A 20412-nucleotide genomic window follows, 5' to 3' on the forward strand; every position below is an offset into this window, starting at 1 on the left:
GCAAAAGATAGGGACACACACACGCAACACCCCCACCCGACCCTCACCCACTACAACACACACACCAATGCATATCCAAACATTACAGCAACAACCCCCAACCCCCCTGAAGAATGCAAAGACAAAAGGAAATTAGTTCAACCATTGTAATATATCAAAATACAGTAACCAAAAATATACAGGTATATATACACATTCAACAAAATATACATCACGATTAGTAGTTCAGGTAATGCACCATTCATTGTCCGTAGACCACTGGGCCCAAAACGCATGTGCGAGGCCCACATCAGATACCTGATCAAAACGGAGAGAACACTGCCGGGGCATCAGATAAAAATACAACAGGCACCTCAGGGGGAAGGGAAGTGGGGGCACCTCAGCCGGATGAGTGCACCACGCCAGATCCACAAGGGGGCTCCATGCCCATTGATGTATCCTGGGGAGTGCAAAGCCACAGTCTCTCAAGTCTCTACAGTGGGTGGTTTGCCCACTGTTCAATCCTGGGGAGTGCAAAGCCACAGTCTCTCAAGTCTCTACAGTGGGTGGGTTGCCCACTGTTCAATCCTGGGGAGTGCAAAGCCACAGTCTCTTAAGTCTCTACAGTGGGTGGTTTGCCCACTGTTCAATCCTGGGGAGTGCAAAGCCACAGTCTCACAAGTCCATACAGTGGGTGGTTTGCCCACTGTACCATCCTGGGGAGTGCAAAGCCACAGTCACTCAAGTGGATAACAGTCTCCACTGGTTCTGGAGGGGGACTGGTGCCCAGAGTGCTTCATCCTGTTAAGGACAGAGGTAGTGGATGCATGTCTCCACTGGTTCTGGAGGGGGACTGGTGCCCAGAGTGCATCACGCTCCCCGTGACGGTCCCAGTTGCGTCACTGCCCCATGGGCTAGCGGTGCTTGAGTTGGCGGTCCTTGCCCTGTTCAGCGGTGCTTGCCATGGCGGTCTTTGCCCTGTTCAGCGGTGCTTGAGTTTGCAGTTTCTGACCTGTTCAGCGGTGCTTGCCCTGTTCAGCAGTGCTTGCCATGGCGGTCTTTGCCCTGTTCAGCGGTGCTTGCCCTGTTCAGCGGTGCTTGCCATGGCGGTCTTTGCCCTGTTCAGCGGTGTAGGAGGCTGGACTGGCTTGTAGTGAGTACCAAGGGGTACTTGCACCTTGCACCAGGCCCAGTTATCCCTTATTAGTGTATAGGGTGTCTAGCAGCATAGGCTGATAGATAATGGTAGCTTAGCAGAGCAGCTTAGGCTGAACTAGGAGACGAGTGAAGCTCCTACAGTACCACTTAGTGTCATATGCACAATATCATAAGAAAACACAATACACAGATATACTAAAAATAAAGGTACTTTATTTTTATGACAATATGCCAAAGTATCTCAGAGTGTACCCTCAGTATGAGGATAGCAAATATACACAAGATATATGTACACAATACCAAAATATGCAGTAATAGTATTAGAAAACAGTGCAAACAATGTATAGTTACAATAGGATGCAATGGGGACACATAGGGATAGGGGCAACACAAACCATATACTCCAAAAGTGGAATGCGAACCACGAATGGACCCCAAACCTATGTGACCTTGTAGAGGGTCGCTGGGACTATTAGAAAATAGTAAGGGTTAGAAAAATAGCCCACCCCAAGACCCTGAAAAGTGAGTGCAAAGTGCACTAAAGTTCCCCAAATGACATAGAAGTCGTGATAGGGGAATTCTGCAGGAAAGACACAAACCAGCAATGCAACAAAGATGGATTTCCAGTTGAGGGTACCTGTGGAACAAGGGGACCAAGTCCAAAAGTCACAAGCAAGTCGGAGATGGGCAGATGCCCAGGAAATGCCAGCTGTGGGTGCAAAGAAGCTGCTACTGGACAGTAGAAGCTTAGGTTTCTGCAGGAACGACAAGGGCTAGAGACTTCCCCTTTGGAGGACGGATCCCTCACGCCGTGGAGAGTCGTGCAGAAGTGTTTTCCCCCCGAAAGAATGCCAACAAGCCTTGCTAGCTGCAAATCGTGCGGTTAGCGTTTTTGGAAGCTGCTGTGGCCCAGGAGGGACCAGGATGTCGCCAATTGCGTCAGGGGACAGAGGGGGCGTCGAGCAAGACAAGGAGCCCTCTTAGCAGCAGGCAGCACTCGCAGAAGTGCCAGAAACAGGCACTACGAGGATGCATGAAATGGTGCTCACCCGAAGTCGCACAAAGGAGTCCCACGTCGCCGGAGAATAACTTAGGAGGTCGTGCAATGCAGATTAGAGTGCTGTGGACCCAGGCTGGACTGTGCACAAAGGATTTCCGCCGGAAGTGCACGGAGGCCGGAGTAGCTGCAAAAGTCGCGGTTCCCAGCAATGCAGTCTGGCGTGGGGAGGCAAGGACTTACCTCCACCAAACTTGGACTGAAGAGTCACTGGACTGTGTGAGTCACTTGGACAGAGTTGCTGGATTCAAGGGACCTCGCTCGTCGCGCTGAGAGGAGACCCAGGGGACTGGTGATGCAGTTCTTTCTTGCCTGCGGTTGCAGGGGGACGATTCCGTCGACCCACGGGAGATTTCTTCAGAGCTTCTAGTGCAGAGAGGAGGCAGACTACCCCCACAGCATGCACCACCAGGAAAACAGTCGAGAAGGCGGCAGGATCAGCATTACAGAGTTGCAGTAGTCGTCTTTGCTACTATGTTGCAGTTTTGCAGGCTTCCAGCGCGGTCAGCAGTCGATTCCTTGGCAGAAGGTGAAGAGAGAGATGCAGAGGAACTCGGATGAGCTCTTGCATTCGTTATCTAAGGAATCCCCAAAGACAGAGACCCTAAATAGCCAGAAAAGAGGGTTTGGCTACCTAGGAGAGAGGATAGGCTAGCAACACCTGAAGGAGCCTATCAGAAGGAGTCTCTGACGTCACCTGGTGGCACTGGCCACTCAGAGCAGTCCAGTGTGCCAGCAGCACCTCTGTTTCCAAGATGGCAGAGGTCTGGAGCACACTGGAGGAGCTCTGGACACCTCCCAGGGGAGGTGCATGTCAGGGGAGTGGTCACTCCCCTTTCCTTTGTCCAGTTTCGCGCCAGAGCAGGGCTAAGGGATCCCTGAACCGGTGTAGACTGGCTTATGCAGAAATGGGCACCATCTGTGCCCATGAAAGCATTTCCAGAGGCTGGGGGAGGATACTCCTCCCCTGCCTTCACACCATTTTCCAAAGGGAGAGGGTGTAACACCCTCTCTCAGAGGAAGTCCTTTGTTCTGCCATCCTGGGACAAGCCTGGCTTGCCCCCAGGAGGGCAGAAACCTGTCTGAGGGGTTGGCAGCAGCAGCAGCTGCAGTGAAACCCCAGGAAAGGCAGTTTGTCAGTACCAGGGTCTGTGCTACAGACCACTGGAATCATGGGATTGTGCCAACTATGCCAGGATGGCATAGAGGGGGCAATTCCACGATCATAGACATGTTACATGGCCATGTTCGGAGTTACCATTGTGAAGCTACATGTAGGTAGTGACCTATATGTAGTGCACACGTGTAATGGTGTCCCCGCACTCACAAAGTCCGGGGAATTGGCCCTGAACAATGTGGGGTCACCTTGGCTAGTGCCAGGGTGCCCTCACACTAAGTAACTTTGCACCTAACCTTTACCAGGTAAAGGTTAGACATATAGGTGACTTATAAGTTACTTAAGTGCAGTGTAAAATGGCTGTGAAATAACGTGGACGTTATTTCACTCAGGCTGCAGTGGCAGGCCTGTGTAAGAATTGTCAGAGCTCCCTATGGGTGGCAAAAGAAATGCTGCAGCCCATAGGGATCTCCTGGAACCCCAATACCCTGGGTACCTCAGTACCATATACTAGGGAATTATAAGGGTGTTCCAGTAAGCCAATATAAATTAGTAAAATTGGTCACTAGCCTGTTAGTGACAATTTGAAAGAAATGAGAGAGCATAACCACTGAGGTTCTGATTAGCAGAGCCTCAGTGAGACAGTTAGTCACTACACAGGTAACACATTCAGGCACACTTATGAGCACTGGGGCCCTGGCTGACAGGGTCCCAGTGACACATACAACTAAAACAACATATATACAGTGAAAAATGGGGGTAACATGCCAGGCAAGATGGTACTTTCCTACAAGCGGTGCTTGAGTTTGCAGTTTCTGACCTGTTCAGCGGTGCTTGCCCTGTTCATCGGTGCTTGCCATGGCGGTCTTTGCCCTGTTCAGCGGTGCTTGAGTTTGCAGTTTCTGACCTGTTGAGTGGTGCTTGCCATGGCGGTCTTTGCCCTGTTCAACGTTGCTTGCCCTGTTCAGCGGTCTTTGCCCTGTTCAGCGGTGCTTGAATTTGCAGTTTCTGACCTGTTCAGCGGTGCTTGCCATGGCGGTCCTTCATTGCCCAGCTGGGCTGGGGCTGGCGGTCCTTCATTGGGTAGCTGGGCTGTGTGTGCTGGGGCCCTCCTGGGCAGCTGGGCTGTGGCTGGCGGTGGCCTCCTGGCCAGTGACGACGGGGCTGCCCTCCTGGGCACTGACTTTGGCGGTGGCCTCCTGGCCAGTGACGATTGGGCTGCTCTCCTGGGCACTGACTCTGGCGGTGGCCTCCTGGCCACTGACGATGGGGCTGCCCTCCTGGGCACTGACTCTGGCGGTGGCCTCCTTGCCAGTGATGATTGGGCTGGCGGTGGCCTCCTGGGCAGCGGGGATGATGGCGGTCTTCTCCGACGTGCTGCTCCTCCCAGACTTTGGCGATTTCTTCTGCCCCTTCCCCACCTTGGGAGGAGTCACAGCTGAGTGGACACTCCCCCCGGGACCCTTGTCAGCGGCTTTGCTGGCTGGAGTCTTCCCCCACTCCCGCCGGGCACTGTCCAACTTTCTGGTGCTTCACAGGGGGGGGACCGGCTGTGCAGTGGCTCCGTGTCACACTGGCTGCCCTGGTGCCCGGTGCACTCCACATACCTCTAACAACAGGCACCACTGGTCCCGGAGATTTTTTGGCTGAGGTGCTAGTACAGGACCTATGAATTGGAGGGGGGGTGGGAAAGAGGTGAAGCTTGGTCAGGAAAAGTTTCTTAGGAACACTGGGACAGGTAGCTGGAGGGGGTCTGGGAGTGGAGGTAGAGGAGGTGGTTGTAGGAGGTGTAACTTTTGTGGCTTTGGGTGCAGGTGCATGCGCTGGAGGCTGGCGTGAGGTGGATGTATGTTGGGTGGGTGTGTGCCTGCGTTTGTGTACTTTGGGAGGGGGTGTCACAGACACACTGGGAGAGGACACAGGGGACGTGTAAATGGTAGTGGGGGTGGTGAGTGCACATGAGCAGGGTGTGCTGGTGGGTGTGCTGGTGCGGGACCTAGAGGCTGTAGTGGTAGTGCATGCAGGTGAGAGTGTAGACGAGACTGGGAGGGAGGAGGGAGACGACGACGAGGGGGACACAGTGGAGGCAGTGGATGTTGCTGTGTCTGTATGTGTGTGATGCTTGCGTGAGTGCCTGTGGGATGTGTGGTGCTTATGTTTGCCTGAGCTTCCCTTGTGTGTTGACGTGTGTGCATGCTGGTCTGATGGTGTGCTTGGGATAGGCTGGGGTACAGGGGATTGGGTCTGGGTGGAGGAAGTTGGAGGGGGGAGGCTAGACACAGAGACAATGGTTGCCATCAGTGCTGAGGCCAGAGTTTGCAGGGTTCGATGAAGGGCAGCCTGACCAGAATGAATGCCCTCCAGGAATGAATTTGTGTTTTGCAATTCCCTTTCTACACCCTGGATGGCATTCAAAAAGATAGACTGCCCAACAGTGAGTGACCTGAGGAGGTCAATGGCCTCCTCACTGAGGGCAGCAGAGGTGACAGGGGCAGGGGCTGAGGTGCCTGGGGCGAAGGTGATGCCCACCCTCCTGGGTGAGCGGGCACGGGGTGAAGGCTGAGGGGCTGCTGGGAGGGCGGTGCTGGTAGGGAGCTCCCATCGGAGGACGAGTCTGTGTCGCTGGTTGCTGATCCTGTGACTGCCGTGAAGCTCCACTCGCCCTCCGTCCCACTGGTGTATTCAGAGTCCGTGGTGTGGCCCTCCATGGCCATGTGGGATGCAGCTCCCTCGTGCTCCGGTGCCACTTTACCTCCGCCTGATGATGCCTGGCACACAAGAACAGGGAGACCACAAAAAGGGGGGGGGACGACAGAAGAAAGACAGGTTGAGTGCATGGCTTACTGCTACCGTTGGCGGACAATACAGAAACAGCAGCCCCCTGCACTACGCCGCGCTGTTGGGCTCTACAGATGCAGTTCCTGGGATATGGCCTACATGGCTGTGGTGATCATCTGCACACATAGATGACACAGGGGCATGTATACCTGTACTTGGCACTCTACAGAGGTGGGGTGGAGTGCCACATGGCCTGCATTACGGAGGGGCCTAGCCTACGGAACTCGCCCGGGCCTAGGGGAACCCACAGCCCTCCTCCCCCACCCAGACACCTTCACTGTGCGCAAAGTCCGCAGAATGATGTTGTACTCACCCCCTTGTGTCTGCTGTGATGCCCTCAAGCGCCCATCCAACTCAGGGTAGGCCACCGCCAGGATCCGGAACATCAGGGGGGTCATGGTTCGACGGGCACCCCTCCCACGTTGGGAGGCCATCCCCAGCTGAGCCTCCGCCGTCTTCTTGCTCCAGCGGCGAATGTCCTCCCATCTTTTACGGCAGTGGGTGCTCCGTCTGTGGTGGACCCCCAGGGTCCGGACGTCCTTGGCGATGGCACGCCAAATATCCTTCTTCTGGTGGGCGCTGACCTACATGAAATGTACAGGGGAAGAAGAGAAGTCATTAGCAACTGCACCGTCGAAGTGGGTGGCCCACATCCCTAGCCTTGCCATGTGGCACATGCATTCACAGTCCTTCATGCACGCAGAACTGTGGCCCCTTCCTTCTTACAACCAGCCCTCTCCACTCAGGCATAGCCGATACGACGTGCTCCCTGTGTACTTACCTGTTGGTCTGGAGGACCGTAGAGTAGAGTGTACTGGGGGAGGACCCCGTCGACGAGCTTCTCCAACTCCTCTGCAGTGAAGGCAGGGGCCCTTTCCCCAGACGCACGAGCCATTGTCTCTTCCAGACCGAGGTCACAGCAGCACTTGCAGTGTAGGTCCTCTCCTGTCGAAGATCAGGTATCGAGTGATTGAACGGATAGAAAATGGCGGTCACGTCCGCGGCGGTGACGTCTGCGGCGGTGCGTATCATCACCGCTGTCGCACTTCGTCATTGGCTCCTGGGACCCGTAGGGTCCAATGTTAACCAATGCAGCATTGCGCCACGGTCTTCGGCCGCCTACCGCGACGGTGTACAACGCCAGCGCAGTTACCTCACATCCCATTGTCCCACTTTAGAGGTCAGGCAGCCGCCATTTCAGGGGCCCACATGGCTTCATTTTCAACTGCGTCACACATTCCTAGGCCTAGACTCAACACACATACAGGCAACCTTTTGGATTATGTTTCGTGTTCTGTGTAGACTGTGGGTACATACCTCTGAGTTGTTTTGCTCTGTGCTCGCTGTTGTCCTTCCTAGGCACCGTCGGCTGGGACATGTGAGGAGATGGCGGAATCCTCTGGTGTACCGACCGCTGCTGGACCTGTTGACAATGGAGGAGTGACATTTAATCATCACCTACAGGTTTGACCGTGCCACAATCCAGGAACTGTGTACCCAGTTGGAGCCTGACCTGATGTCAGCAATCCGCCATCCCACAGGAATCCCCCATCAAGTGCAGGTGCTATCAGTTCTCCATTTTCTTGCAAGTGGGTCATTTCAAACAACAGTGGCCATGGCATCAGGGATGTCCCAGCCTATGTTTTCAAACGTGTTGTCCAGACTGTTGTCTGCCCTGCTGAAACACATGCGGAGCTACTTCGTTTTCCCTCAGGTGGAGGATTTGGCTACAGTGAAAGGTGACTTCTATGCCCTGGGACATATCCCCAACATCATAGGTGCCATTGATGGGACCCATGTAGCTCTGGTTCCCCCCCACAGGAGTGAACAAGTGTACAGGAACCGGAAGAGTTATCATTCCATGAATGTACAGATGGTATGTTTGGCAGACCAGTACATCTCCCAGGTAAATGCTATGTTCCCTGGCTCAGTGCATGACGCCTACATCCTGCGGAATAGCAGCATCCCTTATGTGATGGGTCAACTCCAGAGGCACCGTGTGTGGCTATTAGGGGACTCTGGTTACCCCAACCTGTCATGGCTACTGACCCCAGTGAGGAATCCCAGGGCAGAGGAACGCTACAATGAGGCCCATGGGTGGACTAAGAGGGTGATCGAACGCACCTTCGGCCTCCTGAAGGCCAGGTTCAGGTGCCTCCATATGACAGATGGTTCCCTATTCTACTCACCAAGGAAGGTGTGCCAGATCATTGTGGCCTGCTGTATGCTTCACAATCTGGCTTTGCCACGACAGGTGCCTTTTCTGCAGGAGGATGGTCCAGATGACGGTGTTGTGGCAGCTGTGGAGCCTGTGGACAGTGATGAGGAGGAAGCAGAGGAAGAAGACATTGACAACAGGGACTCAGTTATCCAGCAATATTTCCAGTGACACACAGGTGAGAATACATTCCTGCCTACTACAAGTACTTTCACACTTCTACCTCTATCCTGTCTGTCGCTTTCAACCAGTATATGGTAACTCAGTTGTACATTTCCATTACGGTTTCACAGGTGTGGTTACCAACGTGTGTCATCTGCTTAGATTCCTCATGGACTTGAGATGTGTGACATAGGTATGTTGAAATTACATTTGAGAACGCATTTTGTCACTGTCATTGCTAATATACATTTTCTAAATCACAGACTGACTCCAGGTTGTTTTGTGCTTCAAGGGTGTTTATTGAAGTGCTCAATATTGGAGGGGGGTTGTAAAATGGTGAGGGGTGATGGTGGAGGAATGTCCATGGCAGAGTCCAGTCTATTAGTCTCACAGGTGCATTGCCCATATGGGCATAGGAAGTGGAGCTGGGGCAGTTCCAATATGGACAGGGTTACAAAGTGGGACAGTAGGATGACAATCAGGGTGGTCTTATTTCTTGGCGGGGGTCTTGGCATCGTGCTCTGTCTTGTTCCTGGTTCTCAGGGACCGCTTGCGGGGTGGTTCTCCATCTGCAGGGGTTGGGGTGCTGGTGTGGTGGTCCTGTGGCGGTGCCTCCTGTCCACAAGCGCCGGTGGAGGTGGTGGGCAGTTCATCGTCCATGCTAGTATCAGGGGCCCCTTGGAGTGCCACAGTGTCCTTCCTGGTGTTCAGTATCTCCTTCAGCACCCCTACGATGGTGTCCAGGGTGGTGCTGATGGTTCTGAGTTCCTCCCTGAAGCCCAAATACTGTTCCTCCTGCAGGCGCTGGGTCTCCTGAAACTTGGCCAGTAACGTTGCCATTGTCTCCTGGGAGTGGTGGTATGCTCCCATGATGGAGGAGAGGGCCTCGTGGAGAGTGGGTTCCCTTGGCCTGTCCGCCCCCTGTCGCACGGCAGCCCTCCCAGTTCCCCTGTGTTCCTGTGCCTCCGTCCCCTGGACCATGTGCCCACTACCACTGTCCCCAGGTCCCTGTTGTTGTTGGGGTGGTGGGTTATCCTGGGTTCCCTGTAGTGGTGGACACACAGCTGATTGACGTGTCCTGGGGACGGAGGTATGGGCCCGCTGGGTGGGTGCTTTGCTGGTGTTACCAGAGGGGGGGAAGGTCTGTGGTGGCCTGTGCCTGTGTGAGGGGAACCGACTGTCCCGAGGCCCACGATGGTCCGGGCTGGTCATCTAGATCCAGTTAGACAGAGCTGCTGTCCTCACTGTGGGCCTCTTCTGTGGGTGGGGTAGAGATGTCTGGACCGTACTGTCTGGTGACGTTGGGTAGTGGTCCTGCAGGGGTGGAAAGGCATGATTATTGCATCTGTGTGTTTCATGGTGTGCAATGGGTGGGTGACCGTGTACCCCAGTGCTAGCATTCCTGTGTGTGGGCTTGTGTGATGATGGTTGAGGGGGGTGTTATGGGTATGTGCAGTGGGCATGCTTTAGTGATGGGTGTCCATGCTTTGTTTTTGCATGCAGGGCTTGGTGTTGGGATAGGTGGTTTGTGTTATTAGTACATTAGTGAGGAGTTGGAGTAATAGGGGAGGGGGCAAGGGTGGGGTCTGTGATAGCATGCAGGTAGGGTGGGGGATATGATAGTTAAGATTTGACTTACCAGAGTCCATTCCTCCACCGACTCCTCCGAGGCCCTCAGGATGCATAATAGTCAAGACCTGCTCCTCCCATGTTGTTAGTTGTGGGGGAGGAGGTGGGGGTCCGCCGCCAGTCCGCTGTACCACGATGTTGTGTCTGGAGACCACGGAACGCACCTTCCCCCGTAGGTCGTTCCACCTCTTCCTGATGTCGTCCCGATTTCTTGGGTGCTGTCCCACTGCATTGACCCTGTCGACTATTCTTCTCCACAGCTCCATCTTCCTAGCTATGGAGGGGTGCTGCACCTGTGAGCCAAATAGCTGTGGCTCTACCCGTACGATTTCCTCCACCATGACCCTGAGCTCCTCCTCCGAGAACCTGGGGTGTCTTTGCCGTGCCATAGGGTGGTGTAGGTGATGTGTGGGGTGGTGTATGTGGTGATAAGTGTGGTGATATGTAGTGGTGTGTGGTGTTTTGTGCGTGGAAGTAGTGTGGGTGATAGTGTTGTGTGCCTCTGTATGGTGGGGTTGTCTATGCTGTGCTGTCTCTCTGGCCTTCGTCTACATTTTTTATTGTAGGGGTTTGTGGGTGATGTGGGTGTGTGTTTTATATACTATTGATTGTGTGGGAGTGGTGTGTGTATGTGTATCAGGTGTGTGTATTTCGAATTGTCCAATGTGGCGGTGTTTTGGAGATGTGTGTGTATTTTGAGAGCGGCGGTGTGTACCGCCAATGGAATACCGCGGTTGAAAGACCGCTGCATGGATTCGTGGGTCGTGATAGCATGGGCGTATATCTGTTGGCGTGACGGTGGAGGTTTTGTTTTCACCAGTTTCTCACTGACCTTTGGTGTGGCGGACTTGTGTGGGTGTCTGAATTTTGGTGGATTCCGAGATGTGGGTCATAATAGCTGTGGCGGAATTCCGCGGCCGCGGTGGTGTGTTGGCGGTCTTCTGCACGGCGGTAATCGGCTTTTACCGCCAATGTTGTAATGAGGGCCAATATTTTTTTTTCCAATATTTTGTCTAAATACCAACTAAACATCATCACAGTCAGCAGATTTTTAGGTTTGGAGTTAGCCAAGACCTTTTGATTTTATTAAAAACATAAGTATAAAGCACTCACTTGTTATTGTGCCAATCACATTGTTCTTCTGTAGGAAAGTACCATCTTGCCTGGCATGTTACCCCCATTTTTCACTGTATATATGTTGTTTTAGTTGTATGTGTCACTGGGTCCCTGCCAGCCAGGGCCCCAGTGCTCATAAGTGTGCCTGAATGTGTTACCTGTGTTATGACTAACTGTCTCACTGAGGCTCTGCTAATCAGAACCTCAGTGGTTATGCTCTCTCATTTCTTTCAAATTGTCACTAACAGGCTAGTGACCAATTTTACCAATTTACATTTGCATACTGGAACACCCTTATAATTCCCTAGTATATGGTACTGAGGTACCCAGGGTATTGGGGATCCAGGAGATCCCTATGGGCTGCAGCATTTCTTTTGCCACCCATAGGGAGCTCTGACAATTCTTACACAGGCCTGCCACTGCAGCCTGAGTGAAATAACGTCCACGTTATTTCACAGCCATTTTACACTGCACTTAAGTAACTTATAAGTCACCTATATGTCTAACCTTTACCTGGTAAAGGTTGGGTGCTAAGTTACTTAGTGTGTGGGCACCCTGGCACTAGCCAAGGTGCCCACACATTGTTCAGGGCCAATTCCCCGGACTTTGTGAGTGCGGGGACACCATTACACGCGTGCACTACATATAGGTCACTACCTATATGTAGCGTCACAATGGTAACTCCGAATATGGCCATGTAACATGTCTATGATCATGGAATTGCCCCCTCTATACCATCCTGGCATAGTTGGCACAATCCCATGATCCCACGGGTCTCTAGCACAGACCCTGGCACTGCCAAACTGCCTTTCCCGGGGTTTCACTGCAGCTGCTGCTGCTGCCAACCCCTCAGACAGGTTTCTGCCCTCCTGGGGTCCAGCCAGGCCTGGCCCAGGAAGGCAGAACAAAGTACTTCCTCAGAGAGAGGGTGTTACACCCTCTCCCTTTGGAAAATGGTGTTAGGGCTGGGGAGGAGTAGCCTCCCCCAGCCTCTGGAAATGCTTTCATGGGCACAGATGGTGCACATTTCTGCATAAGCCAGTCTACACCGGTTCAGGGACCCCTCAGCCCTGCTCTGGCGCGAAACTGGACAAAGGAAAGGGGAGTGACCACTCCCCTGACCTGCACCTCCCCTGGTGTGCTCCAAACTTCTGCCATCTTGGAAACAGAGGTGCTGCTGGCACACTGGACTGCTCTGAGTGGCCAGTGCCAGCAGTTGACGTCAGAGACTCCTTCTGATAGGCTCCTTCAGGTGTTGCTAGCCTATCCTCTCTCCTAAGTAGCCAAACCCTCTTTTCTGGCTATTTAGGGTCTCTGTCTTTGGGGATTCCTTAGATAACGAATGCAAGAGCTCATCCGAGTTCCTCTGCATCTCTCTCTTCACCTTCTGCCAAGGAATCGACTGCTGACCGCGCTGGAAGCCTGCAAAACTGCAACAAAGTAGCAAAGATGACTACTGCAACTCTGTAACGCTGATCCTGCCGCCTTCTCGACTGCTTTCCTGGTGGTGCATGCTGTGGGGGTAGTCTGCCTCCTCTCTGCACTAGAAGCTCCGAAGAAATCTCCCGTGGGTCGACGGAATCGTCCCCCTGCAACCGTAGGCACCAAAGAACTGCATCACCGGTACCCTGGGTCTCCTCTCAGCACGACGAGCGAGGTCCCTTGAATCCAGCAACTCTGTCCAAGTGACTCCCACAGTCCAGTGACTCTTCAGTCCAAGTTTGGTGGAGGTAAGTCCTTGCCTCCCTACGCCAGACTGCATTGCTGGGAACCGCGACTTTTGCAGCTACTCCGGCCTCCGTGCACTTCCGGCGGAAATCCTTTGTGCACAGTCCAGCCTGGGTCCACGGCACTCTAACCTGCATTGCACGAGCTCCTAAGTTGTCCTCCGGCGGCGTGGGACTCCTTTGTGCAACTTCGGGTGAGCACCGTTTCGCTCCACTTCGTAGTGCCTGTTCCGGCACTTCTGCGGGTGCTGCCTGCTTCTGAGAGGGCTCCTTGTCTTGCTCGACGCCCCCTCTGTCTGCAGACGCAATTGGCGACATCCTGCTCCCTCCTGGGCCACAGCAGCATCCAAAAACCTGCACGACTTGCAGCTAGCAAGGCTTGTTTGCGGTCTTTCTTCAGGAAAACACTTCTGCACGACTCTCCGCGGCGTGAGGGATCCGTCCTCCAAAGGGGAAGTCTCTAGCCCTTGTCGTTCCCGCAGAATCTTCAGCTTCTACTGTCCAGTAGCAGCTTCTTTGCACCCACAGCTGGCATTTCCTGGGCATCTGCCCATCTCCGACTTGCTTGTGACTTTTGGACTTGGTCCCCTTGTTCCACAGGTACCCTCGTTTGGAAATCCATTGTTGTTGCATTGCTGATTTGTGTCTTTCCTGCAGAATTCCCCTATCACGACTTCTATGTCCTTTGGGGAACTTTAGTGCACTTTGCACTCACTTTTCAGGGTCTTGGGGTGGGCTATTTTTCTAACCCTAACTGTTTTCTTACAGTCCCAGCGACCCTCTACAAGGTCACATGGGTTTGGGGTCCATTCGTGGTTCGCATTCCACTTTTGGAGTATATGGTTTGTGTTGCCCCTATCCGTATGTGTCCTCATTGCATCCTATTGTAACTATACATTCTTTGCACTGTTTTCTAATACTATTACTGCATATTTTGGTATTGTGTACATATATCTTGTGTATATTTGCTATCCTCATACTGAGGGTACTCACTGAGATACTTTTGGCATATTGTCATAAAAATAAAGTACCTTTATTTTTAGTATATCTGTGTATTGTGTTTTCTTATGATATTGTGCATATGACACTAGTGGTACTGTAGGAGCTTCACTCGTCTCCTAGTTCAGCCTAAGCTGCTCTGCTAAGCTACCATTATCTATCAGCCTAAGCTGCTAGACACCCTATATACTAATAAGGGATAACTGGGCCTGGTGCAAGGTGTAAGTACCCCTTGGTACTCACTACAAGCCAGTCCAGCCTCCTACATTGGTTGTGCAGTGGTGGGATAAGTGCTCTGTAACTACTTACCACTTTTCTCCTTGTACTTTTCATAAGAGAAAAATATACAAAACAAATTCAGTGTATGTACACCTAACCAAAAGGTTTTGCATTTCTTTTCTCACTTCTTTTCTAAAGTGCTGAAAAGTACCTCTAACTTTCTAAAAAGTTCTTTAAAAGTTTTTAAAGTTTTTTTTCTGTCTTTCTAAAAGTTCTGAAAAACTTTTTTCCTTTTTCTATCACTTAAACACTTTCTAAAAATGTCTGGCACAGTCCAAACTGATGATCTGTCTAAACTTGCTTATGATCACCTTAGCTGGAAAGGAGCAAGGAGTCTCTGCATAGAAAGAGGTTTAAGTGTAAGGAAGAATCCTTCTAGAGAACTGTTAGTGAATATGCTTATTGAACAGGATAAGGCCACAGCTGGCACTCCTGTTGAAAAGTGAGCTGATGGTTCCCACTCTGACTCTGGGGCACCCCTAGCTAAAGAAGTGGGAGGGAAACTTCCAAGCCTGCCCCCTAGCAGACAACCTAGCATAGTTGGAACTGATGTTGAGTCACATCATACAGATAGTGTGGTCTCACATCACAGTAAGAGTATTCCTTCTCATCATAGTAGAAGTGCTGTTTCTGTGAGCCAAGCTGTTAGGGTGCCTTCTGTTAGGGACAGGTCTCCTTCTGTCCTTTCTCATCATACTTCTGTTTCTAGACATGTCCCTCCCACCCACCCTGATGACAGATTGTTAGAAAGGGAGCTCAATAGATTGAGAGTGGAACAAACCAGACTGAAGCTCAAGAAGCAACAGCTGGATTTGGATAGACAGTCCTTAGAAGTAGAGAAAGAAAGACAGAAGTTGGGTTTAGAAACCCATGGTGGCAGCAGCAGTATTCCCAATAGTCATCCTGCAAAAGAGCATGATTCTAGGAATCTGCACAAGATAGTTCCCCCTTATAAGGAGGGGGATGACATTAACAAGTGGTTTGCTGCACTTGAGAGGGCCTGTGTTGTACAGGATGTCCCTCAAAGGCAGTGGGCTGCTATCCTATGGCTATCATTTAGTGGAAAGGGTAGGGATAGGCTCCTTACTGTGAAAGAAAGTGAAGCCAATGATTTCAAAGTTCTTAAGAATGCCCTCATGGATGGTTATGGCTTAACCACTGAACAGCACAGGATGAAGTTCAGAGAGACCAAAAAGGAGTCTTCACAAGACTGGGTTGATTTTGTTGACCATTCAGTGAAGGCCTTGGAGGGGTGGTTACATGGCAGTAAAGTTACTGATTATGAAAGCCTGTATAACTTGATCCTGAGAGAGCATATACTTAATAACTGTGTGTCTGATTTGTTGCACCAGTACCTGGTGGACTCTGATCTGACCTCTCCCCAAGAATTGGGAAAGAAGGCAGACAAATGGGTCAGAACAAGGGTGAACAGAAAAGTTCATACAGGGGGTGACAAAGATGGCAACAACAAGAAGGATGATAAGTCTTCTGACAAGGGTGGGGACAAATCTAAAAATGAGTCTTCATCAGGCCCACAAAAACACTCTGGTGGGGGTGGTGGGCCCAAATCCTCTTCTAATCAAAACAAAGAAAAGAAACCATGGTGCTATTTATGTAAAATAAAAGGCCATTGGACAACAGATCCCAGTTGTCCAAAGAAAAGCACCAAGCCTCCTACCACTACAACCCCTACTGCTACACCTAGTGTCCCAACTAATAGCAGTGGTGGTGGGAGCAAACCTACTAATAGCCAATCCAAGGGAGTAGCTGGGCTCACTTTTGGTAGCTTAGTTGGGGTTGGTCTTGTTAGGGAGACCACAGAGGCTGTGTTAGTCTCTGAGGGGGCTATTGATTTAGCCACCTTAGTTGCTTGTCCCCTTAACATGGATAAGTACAAGCAACTACCCCTAATAAATGGTGTTGAGGTTCAGGCCTACAGGGACACTGGTGCCAGTGTTACAATGGTAATAGAGAAACTGGTCCACCCTGAACAACACCTACTTGGTCACCAGTACCAAGCAACCGATGCTCACAACAACACACTTAGCCACCCCATGGCTGTTGTAAATCTCAACTGGGGGGGGGTTACTGGTCCAAAGAAAGTTGTGGTTGCCTCAGATTTACCTGTAGACTGTCTACTTGGAAATGATTTAGAGACATCAGCTTGGTCAGATGTGGAGTTGGAGGCCCATGCAGCAATGCTGGGCATCCCAGGGCATATTTTTGCTTTAACCAGGGCTCAGGCCAAAAAGCAAAAAGGACAGGGTGACTTGGATCCTGGAACAATAGACCAAGTGCTCCCTAAAGCTAGGGCTAGTAGAAGTAAAGCACTACCTACTATCCCTCCCTCTACAGTGGATTCTACTTCTGAGGAAGAAGAATTTCCACCCTGTGCAGAACCTACACCAGAGGAGCTGGAAGCAGACACTGCTGAGCTTTTGGGTGAAGGGGGGCCTGCCAGGGAGGAGCTGAGTGTGGCACAGCAAACCTGTCCCACACTAGAGGGTCTAAGACAGCAAGCTGTCAAACAAGCTAATGGGGATGTCAGTGACGCTCACAGAGTTTACTGGGAGGACAACCTCTTGTACACTGAAGCAAGGGATCCTAAACCTGGAACTGTCAGGAGGTTAGGGATTCCTCAGGAGTACAGAAAGTTCCTCCTAACTCTAGCCCACGACATTCCCCTAGCTGGACATTTGGGACAAATGAAAACTTGGGACAGACTAGTTTCCTTGTTTCATTGGCCTAGAATGTCAGAGGACACAAAAGAATTTTGCAAGTCCTGTGAAACCTGTCAAGCCAGTGGCAAGGCAGGTGGCACTCCAAAGGCACCCCTTATTCCACTGCCTGTGGTTGGGGTTCCCTTTGAAAGGGTAGGGGTTGACATAGTTGGCCCCCTTGACCCTCCTACGGCTTCAGGCAATAGGTTTATCTTGGTGGTAGTGGACCATGCCACCAGATATCCTGAAGCAATTCCTCTAAGGACCACTACAGCTCCTGCAGTGGCAAAGGCCCTCCTGGGAATATTTTCCAGGGTGGGCTTCCCAAAAGAGGTGGTATCAGACAGGGGAAGCAATTTCATGTCTGCTTACTTAAAGGCCATGTGGAAGGAGTGTGGTGTGACATACAAGTTCACTACACCCTATCATCCACAAACAAATGGGCTGGTGGAGAGATTTAATAAAACTCTCAAAGGCATGATTATGGGACTCCCTGAAAAACTCTGCAGGAGATGGGATATCCTTTTACCATGCCTCCTTTTTGCTTACAGGGAGGTACCCCAGAAAGGAGTGGGCTTCAGCCCCTTTGAACTCCTATTTGGACACCCTGTGAGAGGTCCTCTAACACTTGTTAAGGAGGGTTGGGAACAACCTTTAAAAGCTCCAAAGCAAGACATAGTGGACTATGTACTTGGCCTCAGATCAAGGATGGCTGAGTACATGAAAAAGGCCAGTAAAAACCTTCAGGCCAGCCAAGAGCTCCAAAAGCAATGGCATGACCAGAAGGCTTTTTTGGTTCAGTACCAACCAGGGCAGAAAGTGTGGGTCTTGGAGCCTGTGGCCCCAAGAGCACTCCAAGACAAATGGAGTGGACCCCACATAATTGTTGAAAAGAAGGGTGAAGTCACCTACTTAGTTGACTTAGGCACTGCCAGGAGTCCCCTTAGGGTGCTCCATGTCAATCGCCGGAAACCCTACTATGACAGGGCTGATCTCACCCTGCTCATGGCAACTGATGAGGGACAGGAAGAAGAGAGTGACCCTCTCCCTGATCTCTTCTCTTCCACAGAACAAGATGCTCTAGTGGAAGGTGTAGTTTTGGCTGATTGTCTTACTGCTGAGCAGAAAGACCATTGCATAAATCTCCTGGGTCAGTTTTCTGAACTCTTCTCTACTGTGCCAGGTACCACTTCTTGGTGTGAGCACACTATAGATACTGGAGACAGCTTGCCTGTCAAAAGTAAAATCTATAGGCAGCCTGACCATGTCAGAGACTGCATAAAGCAAGAGGTGCAGAAAATGTTAGAACTGGGAGTGGTTGAGCACTCTGAAAGTCCATGGGCTTCTCCTGTGGTACTTGTACCAAAACCTCATTCCAAAGATGGAAAGAAGGAAATGCGGTTTTGTGTTGACTACAAAGGTCTCAACCAGGTAACCAAAACTGATGCTCACCCTATACCCAGGGCAGATGAGCTCATAGATACACTGGCATCTGCCAAGTATCTAAGCACTTTTGACTTGACTGCAGGGTATTGGCAGATCAAATTATCAGAAGATGCAAAAGCAAAAACTGCATTTTCAACCATTGGAGGCCATTACCAATTCACAGTAATGCCTTTTGGATTGAAAAATGCACCTGCCACTTTTCAAAGGTTGGTGAACACAGTCCTGCAAGGGCTGGAAGCTTTTAGTGCAGCATATCTGGACGATATAGCTGTCTTTAGCTCCAGCTGGGATGATCACATGGTCCACCTATGGAAAGTTTTGGAGGCCCTGCAAAAAGCAGGCCTCACTATCAAGGCTTCAAAGTGCCAGATAGGGCAGGGGAAGGTGGTTTATCTGGGACACCTTGTTGGTGGGGAACAGATTGCACCACTTCAGGGGAAAATCCAAACTATTATAGATTGGGTTCCCCCTACTACTCAGACTCAGGTGAGAGCCTTCCTAGGCCTCACTGGGTATTACAGGAGGTTCATTAAGAACTATGGCTCCATTGCAGCCCCTCTTAATGACCTCACATCCAAGAAAATGCCTAAATAGGTATTATGGACAGCAAACTGTCAGAAAGCTTTTGAGGAGCTGAAGCAGGCCATGTGCTCTGCACCTGTCCTGAAAAGCCCTTGTTACTATAAAAAATTCTATTTACAAACTGATGCATCTGAATTAGGAGTAGGATCAGTCCTATCACAACTTAATTCTGAGGGCCAGGATCAACCTGTTGCTTTTATTAGTAGGAGGTTGACCCCTAGAGAAAAGCGTTGGTCTGCCATAGAGAGGGAGGCCTTTGCTGTGGTCTGGGCACTGAAGAAGTTGAGGCCATACCTGTTTGGCACTCACTTCATTGTTCAGACAGACCACAAACCTCTACTTTGGCTAAAACAAACGAAAGGTTAAAATCCTAAATTGTTGAGGTGGTCCATATCCCTACAGGGAATGGACTATACAGTGGAACATAGACCTGGGAGTAGCCACTCCAATGCAGATGGACTCTCCAGATATTTCCACTTAGACAATGAAGACTCATCAGGTCATGGCTAGTCTTATTGTCCTTCTTTGGGGGGGGGGGGTTGTGTAGGAAAGTACCATCTTGCCTGGCATGTTACCCCCATTTTTCCCTGTATATATGTTGTTTTAGTTGTATGTGTCACTGGGACCCTGCCAGCCAGGGCCCCAGTGCTCATAAGTGTGCCTGAATGTGTTACCTGTGTTATGACTAACTGTCTCACTGAGGCTCTGCTAATCAGAACCTCAGTGGTTATGCTCTCTCATTTCTTTCAAATTGTCACTAACAGGCTAGTGACCAATTTTACCAATTTACATTGGCATACTGGAACACCCTTATAATTCCCTAGTGTATGGTACTGAGGAACCCAGGGTATTGGGGTTCCAGGAGATCCCTATGGGCTGCAGCATTTCTTTTGCCACCCATAGGGAGCTCTGACAATTCTTACACAGGCCTGCCACTGCAGCCTGAGTGAAATAACGTCCACGTTATTTCACAGCCATTTTACACTGCACTTAAGTAACTTATAAGTCACCTATATGTCTAACCTTTACCTGGTAAAGGTTGGGTGCTAAGTTACTTAGTGTGTGGGCACCCTGGCACTAGCCAAGGTGCCCACACATTGTTCAGGGCCAATTCCCCGGACTTTGTGAGTGCGGGGACACAATTACACGCGTGCACTACATATAGGTCACTACCTATATGTAGCGTCACAATGGTAACTCCGAATATGGCCATGTAACATGTCTATGATCATGGAATTGCCCCCTCTATACCATCCTGGCATAGTTGGCACAATCCCATGATCCCACGGGTCTCTAGCACAGACCCTGGCACTGCCAAACTGCCTTTCCCGGGGTTTCACTGCAGCTGCTGCTGCTGCCAACCCCTCAGACAGGTTTCTGCCCTC

The sequence above is a fragment of the Pleurodeles waltl genome, chromosome 9 (assembly GCF_031143425.1).
Source record: "Pleurodeles waltl isolate 20211129_DDA chromosome 9, aPleWal1.hap1.20221129, whole genome shotgun sequence".
In the NCBI taxonomy this organism is placed as follows: domain Eukaryota; kingdom Metazoa; phylum Chordata; class Amphibia; order Caudata; family Salamandridae; genus Pleurodeles; species Pleurodeles waltl.